The sequence below is a fragment of the Podarcis cretensis genome (assembly GCF_951804945.1).
Source record: "Podarcis cretensis genome assembly, chromosome: 7".
In the NCBI taxonomy this organism is placed as follows: domain Eukaryota; kingdom Metazoa; phylum Chordata; class Lepidosauria; order Squamata; family Lacertidae; genus Podarcis; species Podarcis cretensis.
The window spans coordinates 32013825-32028912 of NC_137176.1; positions in this window are offsets into that span (position 1 = coordinate 32013825).

Genomic DNA, 15088 nt, shown 5'->3' on the forward strand with positions numbered 1-15088 from the left:
TCGCGGGGATTCGAACCGCCGACCTTCTGATCGGCAAGTCCTAGGCTCTGTGGTTTAACCCACAGCGCCGTGGTAGTTATGCTTTTTTTCATGTTGTAAGCTGCCTTGAGCATGGTTTGAATTGTGGAAAGGCGGAATTATGTATGTACGTACGTATGACTGCTGAGACAATTAAGGCTGTAATCCAACATAAACTGCAACATCTTTAAACCCATTGGGGACGTTCTGTAGCTCAGTGATGGAGCACAGGCATTGAATGTAAAAGGTTCCAGGTTCAATCTTGAGCATCCCCAGGAAGGGCCATGTCTGACATCCTGTCAGCCAGAGTTGTCAATACTGAGCTAAATGGACCAATGGTTTCACTCAGTATAGAGCCGCTTCCTCTGTTCTATTAAAATATATGGGCCTAAATGCACTTACGTAACTGCATTGGATTTTGGCCTTAGTGTGCAAGCTGGGAAGGCATCGTGTAAATTTACAATTGTGTGTGTGTCTTCAAATTGGTATTGTGCTTGAGCCACAGTGACGTCTGTAATGTGCAGTAGTCACCATGCAAACAAGCTGGTGGCTCAGCTTGAATTTCCTTGCTTTTTTGTGGGAGTGAGGTTCTTTGGTTTTTTTAAAAACAACAACAACAAATGAAGTGCATAGACATTCCTTCTCCCCCCCCCCAAATTAATTATATAATGTCTAACACCACACAGCAGTATTTCACACTCTGAACTGTAATTAGTGGAGAAAAACGTTCAACAAGAAGAACCAGATGGTGTTGCTAACAGGAAATGGATCATTCCCATCTACATTCACTTGCTGAATATTAACACTTGGGTTCATTCTTTAAGACTTTCATCCTTGTTTTTTTAAAAAATAACATAAAATTTTCTGTTGAAACAGCTTGAATTAACCAAAGAGTAGAAGCATGTTGATAGGTGGCCAGTATCAGCATCTGCTGTGGTCAATCCTTTTGAAGTCTTTACAGTTTTCTAATTCAGTCTTCCCCAGTCTGGTGCCTTGCAGATGTTTAGGACTAGCACTCCCATTGCTCCCCGGTAGCATAGCTGTGAACTTTTGCGGAGCTGCTTTGGGTTGAGGAGAGATGGTGTCCCCTGAAGTGGAATGTGTCAGCTGCCCTAGCCTGGAGACTTAACTGGGACTACGGGTGACAAGTGAAAGGTTCTTGTGGGGTTTTGCCAGCATTGGCTTGATTGTCGTTTGTGTTAACTGAGAAACCTTTAAATCTCGGGGGCAGGGACTCTGAGTTGACCAAAGTCAACAGAAAATATTTAGGGGTAGACCCTTGATCCAAAGAGCCATCCCACCTGCCGTAAATAAAAATCAGCATGACGCTGTTTGCTTTTTTTCGGCGATAGCCTTTAAACAGTACATTAAATGGGACAATGTGGAAACATGTCACCTTATGACCTTTCCCTGCATAAATCTCTCGGCTGTTCCTATCCCCTTGCCTGTTGCTGTCTCTTGCAGTGAAGTGTCTTGTGTAATACAGATTGTAAATGCTTAATGGACCAGGACTGGGAACCTGCCTCACCACTATGTTACACCCATTTTATTACTTCAGAGCAACTCGACTCTGCTGGAGTCATACCAGTATTAAGGTGCGTGAAGCACAAAGAGGCATTAGACATCATGGGTGAAATACCAGCTCCATAAAAATCAGGAGCAAGCTTTGCTGTCCCCACTGCCTGCAGCTTAAGCCTTTGAGATGGTAACTGGCAGAGGTAAGATCGCAGTTCTGGTACAGTGGTCAAGAGGCTATGAAGAACTCAAATGTCATCACGGCTGCCCACTCATTAACAGGCTTTACGCAAGTCACATATTACAGCAATGCCTTTCTTAGGCCAACTAAAACGTCACAAAACAGTGTGCAAGCTTTCAAGTTCTCCAGAAATCTTAATGCAACCCCTGGAATGTTGCCCATGGGGGGATGTGCTCCTCAGACTGAAAAAGTGCTCCCCCAGCCCAGTTTTAACCTCTGCTTTAAACAAGGGCAACTAACTTTCAATGGAGTTATAATATAATAGCTATAAGCAACTGTAAGCTAGTTTAGCTCTTATGGGCTTCCTTGGAGGTAAGCTTAGAGTGGCAACCTTGGGTCTGTTATACGTACACACACACACACACAGAGAGAGAGAGAGAGAGAGAGAGAGAGAGAGAGAGAGAGAATGGAAGCATCAAATGTAGCAAATTAAACATTTGAACAATTATGTGCTTGGAAGTGAATAGTAGGATGGCATTGTAGGGTATTTTCCTGAGGGTGGTCTATGACCAACAGAACTCTTAATTTGACCTAAGCTACCTATGAGCTGATTTTAAAAAAGAAGAAGAGTTTGGATTTGATATCCCGCTTTATCACTACCCTAAGGAGTCTCAAAGCGGCTAACATTCTCCTTTCCCTTCCTCCCCCACAACAAACACTCTGTGAGGTGAGTGGGGCTGAGAGACTTCAGAGAAGTGTGACTAGCCCAAGGTCACCCAACAGCTGCATGTGGAGGAGCGGGGAAGCGAAGCCGGTTCACCAGATTACAAGTCCACTGCTCTTAACCACTGCACCACACTGGGTCTCTAAATGTGCCCACATGAATAAAGATAGGACTATCAATTAAATTGCAATCTCATCCTGCAAATATTTCTAACAGGAGTGTATTGATGGGACAAATCACCCAAGTGTAACGCGCCTGATTGACAAGTTATTAAAGATATCGTTTCCGCAAAGTTACATCTCTTTTTCTCGATTGTGGTGCGCTTTTCTGTTACAAGATTAATACACATTTAAGAAGAGAGCTAATTGCAGAAAACAAGCTGATGTAACTGAGCTCTAATTAAATGAAAATGGTGGCCCTAATGTAATTGTGGTGTTAATTAAATAACAGTGGCGACAAGCGCCTGAGCACAGGGAGGAAAAATGATAAAATTCTTCACTCACATGGTCAAATTGACTAGTAACTGAACTGAATGCAAAGCAAAGGGATGGAATAAAGCATCAACTGTTCTGTAAATATCCAGATTACATGAAAGCAGTGCAGTCCTATTTACATACTCTTTCTTAATTCAATCTCCTCCCCCAATCATCACATTTGTGGGCTAAAATTCTTTTACAGTGCTGGTTATTGACTGCTCTTCCACTCCACCCCCTGCCCCAAGTCCAGCATCTGCCATTATTACCATTTTGATCTGGAAATGGCATAGCTATATTTTTCTTTATGTCACTTAACGGTGTCTTAGAATTGTGCTTTTCAATTGAATTAAATCTTAATCATACCCGGATGGCAGCTTCTGATATACCCTGTTCGGCATCATAGTGCAGAAGCCCCACCATGTACAGTGGTACCTCGGGTTACATACACTTCAGGTTACAGACGCTTCAGGTTACAGACTCCACTAACCCAGAAATAGTGCTTCAGGTTAAGAACTTTGCTTCAGGATGAGAACAGAAATCGTGCTCTGGCAGCGTGGCGGCAGGAGGAGGCCCCATTAGCTAACGTGGTGCTTCAGGTTAAGAACAGTTTCAGGTTAAGAACGGGCCTCTGGAACGAATTAAGTACTTAACCCAAGGTACCACTGTATACACCACCTCCTCGCCCCCCTCAGAGCCGGAAGTCAGATGTGCAGAGTAAAGCAGGGAGCTGCCGCAGACTAAAAGAGCTTGTTTGTATGTGGACAGTGTGCAGGGCCAGCCCAAGACATTTTGACACCTGAGGCGAACCACAAAATGTTGCCACCTCCCAAAAAACCAAGATCTACATTGGGTACAAAGGTGGGAGCATACCAGCAGTGATTCCTATTTGCTAAGAGGCCACTGTAGAAGCGGTGTTGCGGGGGGGGGGGGCGCTGCCAATGGGATTATTATTATCATTATGATTAATTAATTGCATTTGTATACTGCCCAATAGCCATAGATCTCAGGGCGGTTTACAACATAAAAACAGAAAACATAAAAACAGAAAACATATAATAAAAAGAAAAGCAATTTCCCGCAAAGGAGTGCGCCACAGCAATTCCTTCCACCACGGCAGCTGCAGGAAACAATACATTCCTGCCCCTGTGGATCCTGCCACCCAAGGCAGTCACTTCCCCTTGCCTTGTGTGTGGGCTGGCCCTGATGGTGTATGTGGGACGCTTCCCTCTTTACACCCACCTGTATTTTTGCCTTTAAGCGTGATGTAGAGGCATACATCCCAAGACATGTTCTGGGAAGGTGGAGCTGGCCACAGCTACCTGACTGGTAACCACTATATCTTTATGTAAGGATTTTATGTGTGGCAATCTCATATTAGTTTTCTCTCTCATTTAAGTCAGGGATGGGGAATCTGTTGACCTCCCATGAGCCCCACACAGCATGGCAAGTGGTCAGATAGGATGGGACCTGTAGGTCAACAGCATCTGGAGTGCCACAGATTCCCCATCCCTGATTTAAATTACAGTTCTAAATACATTTTGTAAGTAACAAACAATTTTCTGTGAAAGGTGTTTTGCTGTTGAGTTCTCAAACAGTTTTTTAAAAGCAAAAGTGTGAATTATAGCTGGTACGTATTCCTTGTGAATCTCATACATCTCATTTGCTTTCTCTTAGAAGCTACAAGTCGTTAGTTTTTAAACAATTTGCATTCTTGACACCTGCTCTTCAAGTATGTTCTGTAGCTTCCACAAACTAAATCTCCTATATTAAAGCTGGGAGAAAATAGGATTTAGAGCTCATGTAACAGAAACTCAAGTTGATTTTGGGAGGGTTGTTTTTTTTAATAACCATTTTGAATAATTTCCCAGCTCCTTTTCACACAAACGAGCAGGATGTTTCAATTGTATATAAAAAAATGCATGCTTTTCTAAACTTAACACTCTACTTAGGATTTTTCTTATTTCATTTCATTGTTTGTATCCCACCTTTTCTTCTTTCTAGAGTTTAAAGCATCTATTAGTAAAATGCAAAACAAAAACATTAATATTTATATAAAATGAACCAGTATCAGAAATTAATAGCTAAAATGTTACAGTAGCCTATCAGTAAAATTTAAATTGAATGCCTAAGAAAAAAGATCAAGAATTCTGCAATTCCAAACACTCTTAATCCCCCTATTAAATGCAATAGAACTTGTTTCTAATAAACATGCACAATGCATAGGATTGTGCTGCCAGTTAATAAACATAACACAAAATTAGTAAACATTAAATCACATTTGTACACTGTAAATATTTCAGGAAACAAAAAGGGGCTTTGATTTTATTTCTCACCATGTTTTAAAGCAATCCCCTTTAATTGTACTACGCCTTCTCTGATGGCACATTTATAGAATGCCTGCAAAATAACTTTTCCTTTCTAATCTTAACAAAAAAATCCTCAATTCCCCAGTGTATTGCTGACTACCTTTCCCATCATATTGCTGGCTCAGATGTAATGGTATCAGGCTGATGACCTATTAGAGTTTTATGGCTCTGCATTTTCTCTTCACCCCTCTCCTTTCCCTCAAAATGTCTGGCTTTGATATTTGTGTCTTGGCTTATGTTTCATAACTAGGAAACTTGCCTTATGCACAGCTTACAAACCAGGATTTTAGGCAGCGCTTAAGACACAGTTTCCTGACTATGGGATACTGTGGTTTAAGTAGCTAGGATACAAGTGCCCAAGACAGGCACATGAAGGGAGAAGGGGGACACACAGGAACACAGCCCATTTTTGGGTCCATGAACAATGGTTTCTTGGCTTGAGACTGTGATATCTGAGCCAGGTCAATTTCTCTTTCCCACCCCCCTGAAAGCCTTATCAGAATAGACAGAGCTGCACTCTCTTTACTGTCTCAATTTCTCTGCCACTAGTCTTGGGAATTCTAAGGTACTGAGTGGAATTCAATGTTGCTCTATGACAAATGTTCTGTCTGCACAAGCATTTCAGCTTGCCAGGTGGAATGATTCCCCCCTCTCCTCTCCCACATGCTGTTCTGAGGGTCCACCTGATCCCCCACCCACCCACCAAAGACAATTGTGTGGGGAATGGGAGTATGCTGGGGGTGAAGAAGGCGGAATGCCCTCTTGCACAGGGCTTCCACTGATTGGTCTTGTTAGGTGAATCCCATCCACTGTCACATTTAAAAAATAAAAATAAAAATGGAGGCATGTCAGCAAAGTCTTGGGAGATATTGCATAGCAATAAGGGTATGTGATGATCCTAAAGTCAGTAGGAGCAGAGACAAGAATCATGAGCAGGAGAAGGGCTGTCTACCAATACCTGACAGCACTCTATATTTACTTCTCATGAATGTTTTCAATCTTTTATTTTCAACCACAGGGGCTACAAGCTAGCTTTAAAAAAACAAAAAACAAATATGGATTCCCAGGAAATTCTATATCAGTTTCTGCATGCGCAAATACGCACAACATAAGGTCACCATGTGGCTTTTTTGAAGGGATAAAATTGCTGTGAGTTGTAGTCAATGTTAGTTATACTCAGAATAGACCCCTGGAAATAAAAAGGGCATGGCCAACTTAGGTTTGTTATTTTCAGTGGGTCTACTCTGAGCAGAGCTTAGTTGGCTACCACCCAATAACTGAGAGCTTGTGGATTCATATTCCTTTTTGACATTGAAGCCTCTGAATGGATTAATAAGGAAGGGCATTGTACTGGGTGGTCCATACTTGCATCAACAAACTTGCTTTATTCTTTTGTGTAAAAATTCACTTGGGGCAACTGAAATTGTTTTATGTCTGACTCACCCAACCATGTAGATTTTGGCAGAGGAGCCTAAAGGGATTCCTGAATGAGCAAACACACTGACTTGGGCAAATGTGTGCCTCAGCCTGCTTGCAGCTTGACTCTAAGAGGTGTGTATAGCACAGCAAAGTACTGTAAAGCTATTCTTTTAAAAAAATATTATTTATTAAGTTTTTAAATCAGGTTTAAGGTACATAAAAGTGGAACAAGCAGAACAATGATAATAACAAACAAAACCAACAAGTGTGGGACAATTAAATTTAAAAACAATGACAAGTAGGTCCCATATCGATGTCAAATGTAGTGGCCCTGCCCTGCCCTGCTAAACTCTAGGAAAGTAGCACTCTATAAAAGCATCCCATGTATCTACTCCTCTTTCCTTACAGGGAAACAAGAAGATCTTGAAGCAACCAATATCTGCCCTGGAACCCTTAAAGAGTCAGGCATAATCTGCAGGTCAGCAGGTGGCCCTAAACCAGACTGGTTTTAAATGACTGCTTGGTGACCAGGACCAAGCAGGTGAGTGAATGAGCTGGAGAAGGAAGAATGGGTGACTCTCTTCCTCTTTTCCCGCCCAGCAAGGTTTCTGGGCTAGCCATGGAGGAAAGAAAGTCTCTTCCTACGGCAAGCTGATGGTGGTGGGGGAAATGGCATAGTTCTGTTTAGTAGAAGTTCTGCTTCACAGAAGTCAATACTTTTTACTAGCCTGAAGGGTTAGCAGCCTATGTTTCCACCCTGGGTCATCCATGGCCAGCGTAGAAACACAGACAGACTAGTGGGCTTATTTACAAGGGTGTCATAAATAAGTGTGCCATTGTGCTGAGATCCTGGTTATAGACCGTCCATAGGCATCTGGGTTGGCACTGTGAGGAACAGTGATGCTGAACTAGATGGGCCACTGCCTGATCCAGCAGGCCTCTTCTTATGTAATTGTGCCCTAGCGAGAACTTACCTTATATAAGTTGACTCATAACAGGTAAATTATCAAAGTAAAAAGAGCCAATGCCCCATAAAGCCTGAGTTCACTCTTTATTTGAAAATTCTTATCAGTGCATTTCAGCTTGCTGTAATACAGTGTTGGCAGAATTGATGACTTTATAGCCTTGAACATGTTTGTGTGAGCCAATGTATCCTCCTGCATTAGGATCTAGTAGCAGTTCTGTTCCAGCTGCACAGAAAGCAGCATTCAAAGGACAACAGGAAAAGTATAAAACTATGACCAAAAACGAGCAGGAATTTACCATTTTGAAGATTCGCTGGTGCTTGTTTCTGCTGAACCCTGCAGATAGTAATCAGGCAAGGTTAGATAAGAGTGCTCACAATTTGCAAGCGATCAGCTCTCTGAATCAGAGCACTTGCCACCCCATGAATCACACATTCAGGAGGGGTGGGAGGAAGGGAAGAGCTTCCAGCTCTGATGATGCTATTGCTTATGGACTAGTGCGGGGTCTGCAATGGGAATGTGGGCTATTGCTGCATCTGAACAAAGCTTCTGCAACAGGAATTACTTCCTTTAATGGGTTACTTTGGGGAGCTAGGCCTTCCTTCCACTACTGCTGTTGCTGGGAGGAATGTCCGGAAGTGACTTAATTCTAAATTGTTTGTATCTTGTTTGATGGTTAAAAATTGCATCTTGCTTTTGCTCTGTCCCTTTTTAAAGTTAGGAAGCTTCAAAGGCACAACTGGGGGATGGCTGTGAAAGTTTCAAATTGGCAGCACTAGCATTTGTTTTCTTAAAACTGCTGCTAGACAATCAACACCATGCATGTGATTCACTGTTCTTTCAGCACCAAGCTAAACACTGTGCTTGGATTCAGTGTCCTGGCTCTACGTGTATTCCCTGGAATGTTCCACTGGCCAATACCATCTCCCTTAAAAAACTCTTGTTTGCTGTATTTAAGAATTACGTAAATGCAACCTAGCCAGCCACTTTATTTTCTGCCTTCTAGCCCAAAACAGACAGTGCTGCTTTATGAATCCTGCTTTCTCTTAGTACCAAGGAGACTGCAATCTGCACTGTTTTATTCTGCTGAACCATAGAGCATATGGGAGGCATGTGCTAAGCATGTGTGCTCCTGTGCTACAGGAGATGAATCTATCTGACGGTAATACACTTTCAGGGGGCCTTTTGTGGGCCAGCAAGCTAGTGGTGTGGTGTGATCTAATGTCATCCAGCCATTCAGCAAAAGAAATGGAAGGTTAATCTGAGTACCAGCATTCTCTTTAAATGCAGATGAGAGTTCATTCAGCTTATATGTTATGGACCAGCCTGTGTCGCCTACAGTCCCTGGTGTGCAACTGATGGGTCAAGACTCACTAGTGGATTGTGGCTTTATCCAAAGTAGGTTGCAATGAGAGCACTACCACCATGCAAAAATATGGCAATAGATTAAGAAACAGGTCCCCAAGTGCATGTTTGGGTTAAGAGTGGGGTCTTGGGTCTGAAAAGCTTGGAGATATCTGGCCTACACTGGCAAATAGATCAAGGTGAGTTGCAAAAACCTCTTCACTAGCACAATACATTTATTGATTTAAGAGACAATATGAATAGGGAAAGCATGCCAATCTAATGGGGAGGAAAGGTATCACACAAATCCTACCTCTTCCAAAATAAATCAGTAAACCCAGCAGTAACATAATGTTAGATATAGAAAAGACTCTTTGCTTCATATCTGGATGATTGTCTTTCCCTATAAGAGCCTGTCCGGTCTTAAATATCTCCTGGAGAAAATATTCTTTGCATCTCCATCATCACCATCATCTGAGATGCATCTCCTTGAGGATGCAAGAGATGGAGAGGGCTTTCTTGGTTGTCACCTTCTGGCTTTGGAATTCCCACTCTCAGGAAGTTTGACCATTCCATCAGCAGATGAAGGCTTTATGTCCAACCTCAATCCTCCAAGCAGGCATTTTACCTGCTGAGTTGTTGACCTTTCTTTTTCATATATATAAATTTCATCCACAGAAGCATACAAATAAATAACTTAAAACACAACAGAACTGAAAACTCAACAGAATTTAAATAAAAGTAGGTTCCAGAGACTAAGAAGTACAACAAAAATCACACAAGAACTACTCTCTGGAAAGTACAGTGAAAAGTTAACAGATGTCGCTATGTTAACACAGCAAAAACAAATAACTATGAGTTCCATAAAATGTCCTCTGTGTTATTAGGTGCTGAATTTTATCTACCATTTTTTATCTTCTGTTTTATGTTATATTGTTGTCATTGCCTGGTTTTATGATAGCATCGTGCTGCGAGGCAGCTTGGAGATTATAACAGAAAGGAAGGATACACATATTTTTAAATAAATAAATAAATAAATAAAATAAATAAATAAATAAATAAATAAATAAATAAATAAATGTATTGCGTGAGATCCAATTATGTCTGCCTGCAGAGACTGCAGCAGTAGAACAGGGTTTGGGGTTTCTCCTCTTCACCACCCCAAAATTTAATCTGGAGGGTTTCCCTCAATCCCCTGGAGCACATTTGGGGGGAGCAGCCATTGGGGAGATGCCAGGAGGACAGAGAATTCTGGTTGCGCTAGTGGCCAACTGCACTGTATTGGATCTTGCCCATTGACACAAAAAGATCACCAACATCTCCGCTTGCTTGCTTGCTTGCTTGCTTGCACCACTTATCCTTGTGTAATTACAATATATATTTCAAAACCCATATATGATTAAATGGTGCAAATTCTATCTCAGAGTTTTTGTCTTTGTCCTTCATGCTTTCTTCACATTTGTAGTGTTCAGTGGTACTACTGATACTATTAAGTTTCCATTAAGTATATTGCCAAATATGCTTCCCGACCGCTGGCCTAGAGAGAGGATTATGGATGTTTGTGAGAATGTGGGGATGTAAGAAGCATTTACAAAACATTATTGACCCCACAGAAAGAAGCAAAATGTGGGGCTGGTTGCTTGGCTGGTTGGTTTGTGGGTTTTCTTGAACCCAGGGCTATTTCCATTGTTGCTGCACTGAGGGTTAACTTGCTGCCATCCCCAGAAACAGATACTAGGCTAAGCTTGTTACCCCAAGCCCATTTACATCTGAGTAAAGATGTGGATCATTATACTTCCTATGACTCTTTATTCTGAATCTGCAAGGCTCTTCTGGACTACTTTGGATTCAGTGTTACTGAATTTCCTCTTCTGTGTAGCACTCCTGTTTTAAACGCATATTTAGCAATGTGCATATGTTGCATTGTTCTGGGGAAAATAGGTTAACCCTTGGGATATGTGAGCATGGTATGGTTTCATCTTCCTTTTAAGTCCTCCCCCTAATCCCCTTTAATCTCCTGCAGGCTCAGTAGATGTGTTTGTAGCAATCTTGCCTGTTAACATATTTCCTGGGATTTTTATTTTTTTTATCCTGAAGGTTGTAGGGGTTGAATTTTCACAACTGTGTAAATTATTATTTTTTCAAAAATAAACAACATCTAGCAACCTTGCCTTTTGATGCAAGGAATAGTGAATCGTGGTGACAGCTGGAACGTCTGATACAACTTGACTCATAATTATTTTGTTGTAATAAACTCAGTCATTCATAAAAACCAGCTGGAATTCTGCAAAAGACTGGACTCTTTTCTCTCCCCTTCTCCTGCCCAACTCTTGTTTCACTCCTCTAATCTCTGTGCCACTGTTTCACCCGTGACCAAGGCAGCTCCCAGACGGATGGCTCCTAATGCTAATAAATCATTGCGCTTGTGCTGTAAGGTAAAAGCAGAATTGCGATTGACTTTCCGTACTATGGGGGATGCTGCACCTCCCCTGTCTATTCATCCAGCTATGTTCTGTCCACACTAGCGGGTTTGATAGCTGATGCAGCTGGGGACCAATTCACTTCAGTGGGGGTTAGAAGAAGAAAAAACTATCCAAACAATCCTTTAAAAAAACAATTATTTATTTACTATTAAGTGCTTATTCATTTAAACGTGATTGGCCACCTCTACCCATGAAACATTTATGTATAAATCAATGTATTCAACACTTGTGTACAGTGGATCTGTTTAATGGGGAGGGTGCTGCTGAAAAAAAGCCCTGCACTTTGGTACTGATTAAATTATTATTATTTATTGAATTTATATACCGCCCTATACCCGGGGGTCTCAGGGCGGTTCACAGAATAAAATCAAGATAGAAAACCACAAAATGCTTAATAAAAACAAAAACAACAACCCAATAGCCCCCCCACCAAAAAAACACATTTTAAAAGGGCATAGGATGTAAATCAGATCAAGCAAAGGCCTGGTTAAAAAGGAACGTTTTTGCCTGGAGCCTAAAGGTGCATAATGAAAGTGCCAGGTGAGTCTCCCTGGGGAGAGCGTTCCACAGATGGGGAGCCACTGCAGAGAAGGCCCGTTCTCGTGTTGCCACCCTCCAGACCTCTTGAGGAGGAGGCACATGAAGAAGGGCCTTGGATGATCTCAGGTTCCGGGGGTAGGTTCAAATGGAAAGAGGTGGTCCTTGGGGTATTGCAGTCCTGAGCTGTATAAGGCTTTATAGCATGAGTAGGCAACCTAACGCCCGTGGAGTGGATTATGGCCCAATCGCCTTCTCAATCCGGCCTGCAGACGGTCCGGGAATCAGTGTCTTTTTACATGAGTAGAATGTGTCCTTTTATTTAAAATGCATCTCTGGGTTATTTGTGGGGCATAGGAATTGGTTCATTTCCCCCCCCCCAAAAAAAAATAATAATAATAATCCAGCCCACCACAAAGTCTGAGGGACAGTGGTCCAGCCCCCTGCTGAAAAAGTTTGCTGTTTTATAGGTTAAAACCAGCACTTTGAATTGGGTCCAGAAACTAATTGGTAGCTGGTGCAGTCGGGTTATCATTAAACAAACACACCCGAAAAACCTGAGCTTATAAAATGGTGACTACCACAAAGGTTATATAAAATGTGTGCTGAACTCTAGTAGGTTTGCCTCAAGGTCATTATATCGTTACTATAATTCAAATAAAAATGCAGTACATCTGCCTGTATGGAGGGTGTGCTGGGAGGGTGGCAGCCTGTGGCCAGAGGTTGGTGGGCAACTTCAGGACCCCTCCTCTTCCTTCTTATGGTTTAAGCCATTCTTGGACTGTAGAGCCCTTCAAAGAGAAGGCCCTAATGTGGACCTTCTGTGACATAGATGATTATCAAGGGATGCATCACACTGAAAGTTCTGTATTAGGGCAAACCCCGCAAAAACAGGTGGGACTTTTTAAAAAGTTTCTGTATTGTAAAGGCAGAACCATACCTAAAACCAATATGGACCCATGAGGTTTTGAGATCTTGAAAAATTACACCAAATCATGCACATTTGCTGCAGCTAGACTGTGGGGAGGTCAATACGTTGAACCATCGCATTGGTTAGTCTGAGGTATTTGACAGCACTTTTTCCCTTCCTGTTTTTGAACAGGAAGAAAGAAAAGAAAGGGTTAATTCTTTAAATCACTTTCTCGGATTACTGTGCTTTCCCATGACATCAATCCTCCCAAGATCCCGTCATTCTTTGAAGAACAGCGCTACTAATAACTTTCCTCGTGCCTTTAATATAATCCTGAATTCCGCTTTGAGCCGCCTAGGAAAAAAAAAATCACCATTTCCCCTGTGTTAAGCCTCACGATAGATTTGAAATCTGAAATTTTATGAGTAGGACGTTGGCGGGGAGGCTCGGGAGATCAAAAGATTTAAGCTTTTCATGTTTGCAAAATACTAGGCTTTATTTGTAGGACAGCGCTTTAATTTCTGTCAGCGGCACACGGCCTCCGCGTGCAAAACAGAACTGTATATCCCTAATGTGCAGAACATGCAAGATGAGCACACACACACACTCGCTTGCTCACTCACTCATGGAGAGGGCTTGAATCCAATGGGCTTGTTGTGTATCCTTGTGCCCACCACGTTCATGCACAGAGTCCATTGCTATAGTTTTAGGGAGCTTTGCACAGACGTCCTTTCATTGAAAGAGGTACACAGTCCTATTGAACAAAGGGGAGTTCACTATACATACACAGGAACTGGGGGGTGGGGTGGACCTGGGCCCTCCTGTGTGTGCAAGGTGATTCTCAGCTGGGTCCCTCCCCTCTTTCAATATTTGGGCTCTGGATTTGAACCACGCTCTGTATTTTGGTGTTTGAGCTCTCCTGTCACACCAATATGCTGTGAACCTCTGCTGATCCCTAAGGTTTGCTTAATCCTTAGTAATTCTTCTTCTGTACCTTCAGAATAAGAAAGGAACTTGCTTTGTTCATTTATCAATACATTTAACACTTTCCACTGCCTCTCCCAGAAGCTGAACTAATCAAAGGATCTGCTGTGCAGCAGCCATAAACTATCAAGGTGAGATATGGGGAGGAGTGGTTGGAGCTCACCTGGGTTAATGTAGCAGTCAAGTACACCTACACAAAACAAGATGAAGGAAGGGCATTTTCATGCGTATTAGGCCATCCTTGTATTTGTAATGCAAATGTTGCCAGAATGCTCATTCACATTATAAAGATCTCCCCTTCTGCTTTTTCTGTCTGCATTAATGTCAAGGACACATTTGACATGCATTATGTGAGTGAAGTTGAAAGATGATTTAAGCCTCCTACATTAAAATGTGTCAAGTGTCTATCTGCATATGGGTATTTCCAAGGCCCTTACAGATTTAAGTCCTCAGAGCTTTGTGGCTCTAGCCTTTAGAAAGTTATAATGGACACAAAGGAGTTGCATCCCAAATGCTTCTTGAGAAGAATAACTTATCTTCTGGTGCAAAGGAAGCCTGCCAATTTAGGATTACACTTCATGCGTCTGATAAAGGGACTCTGGTTCGCGAAAGCTTATGCCATAATAAATTTGTTAGTCTTTAAGATGCCAGAAGACTCTTTTGTTGTTTTTGCTGCTCCCATCTGGAAACAAGAAGGAGATACTTCATATGCCATAAACGGTGGCTTTTCATGCACAAGTGAGCAGTGCCTGATTTGCTCCTCCATGCCCATGATGAGAGGGAACAAGCCATGATCCCTGGCTTAGCACTATGTCTGAACCAAGCATTGTAGTTTGGTTGGCTCCAACAAACAGCTCAGGTAGGTGCGTTCATAGTAAACTCTTCTATGGCTTAATGTGATGTGCAATATTAGCTCAATAATAGAGTGCATTTCAGTAACCCAAGTTATTAAGTGGTAGCCTGCTGTGATTTAAGAAGCAGGAAATGTAGGCAAGCTTGAGCCCAATCTCTGCTGTTTTAGAGGGATCCTTCTGATATTTTCACTGGAATATAAGAAGCTGACATTGGTTCATTTTCTCACTGCCGCTCTAGGGCTTCAGACAGGGATCTTTTCCTGCCCTACTTGGAGGTGGAAACTTTTGCACACCTGTGCCTGCACCAGTGCA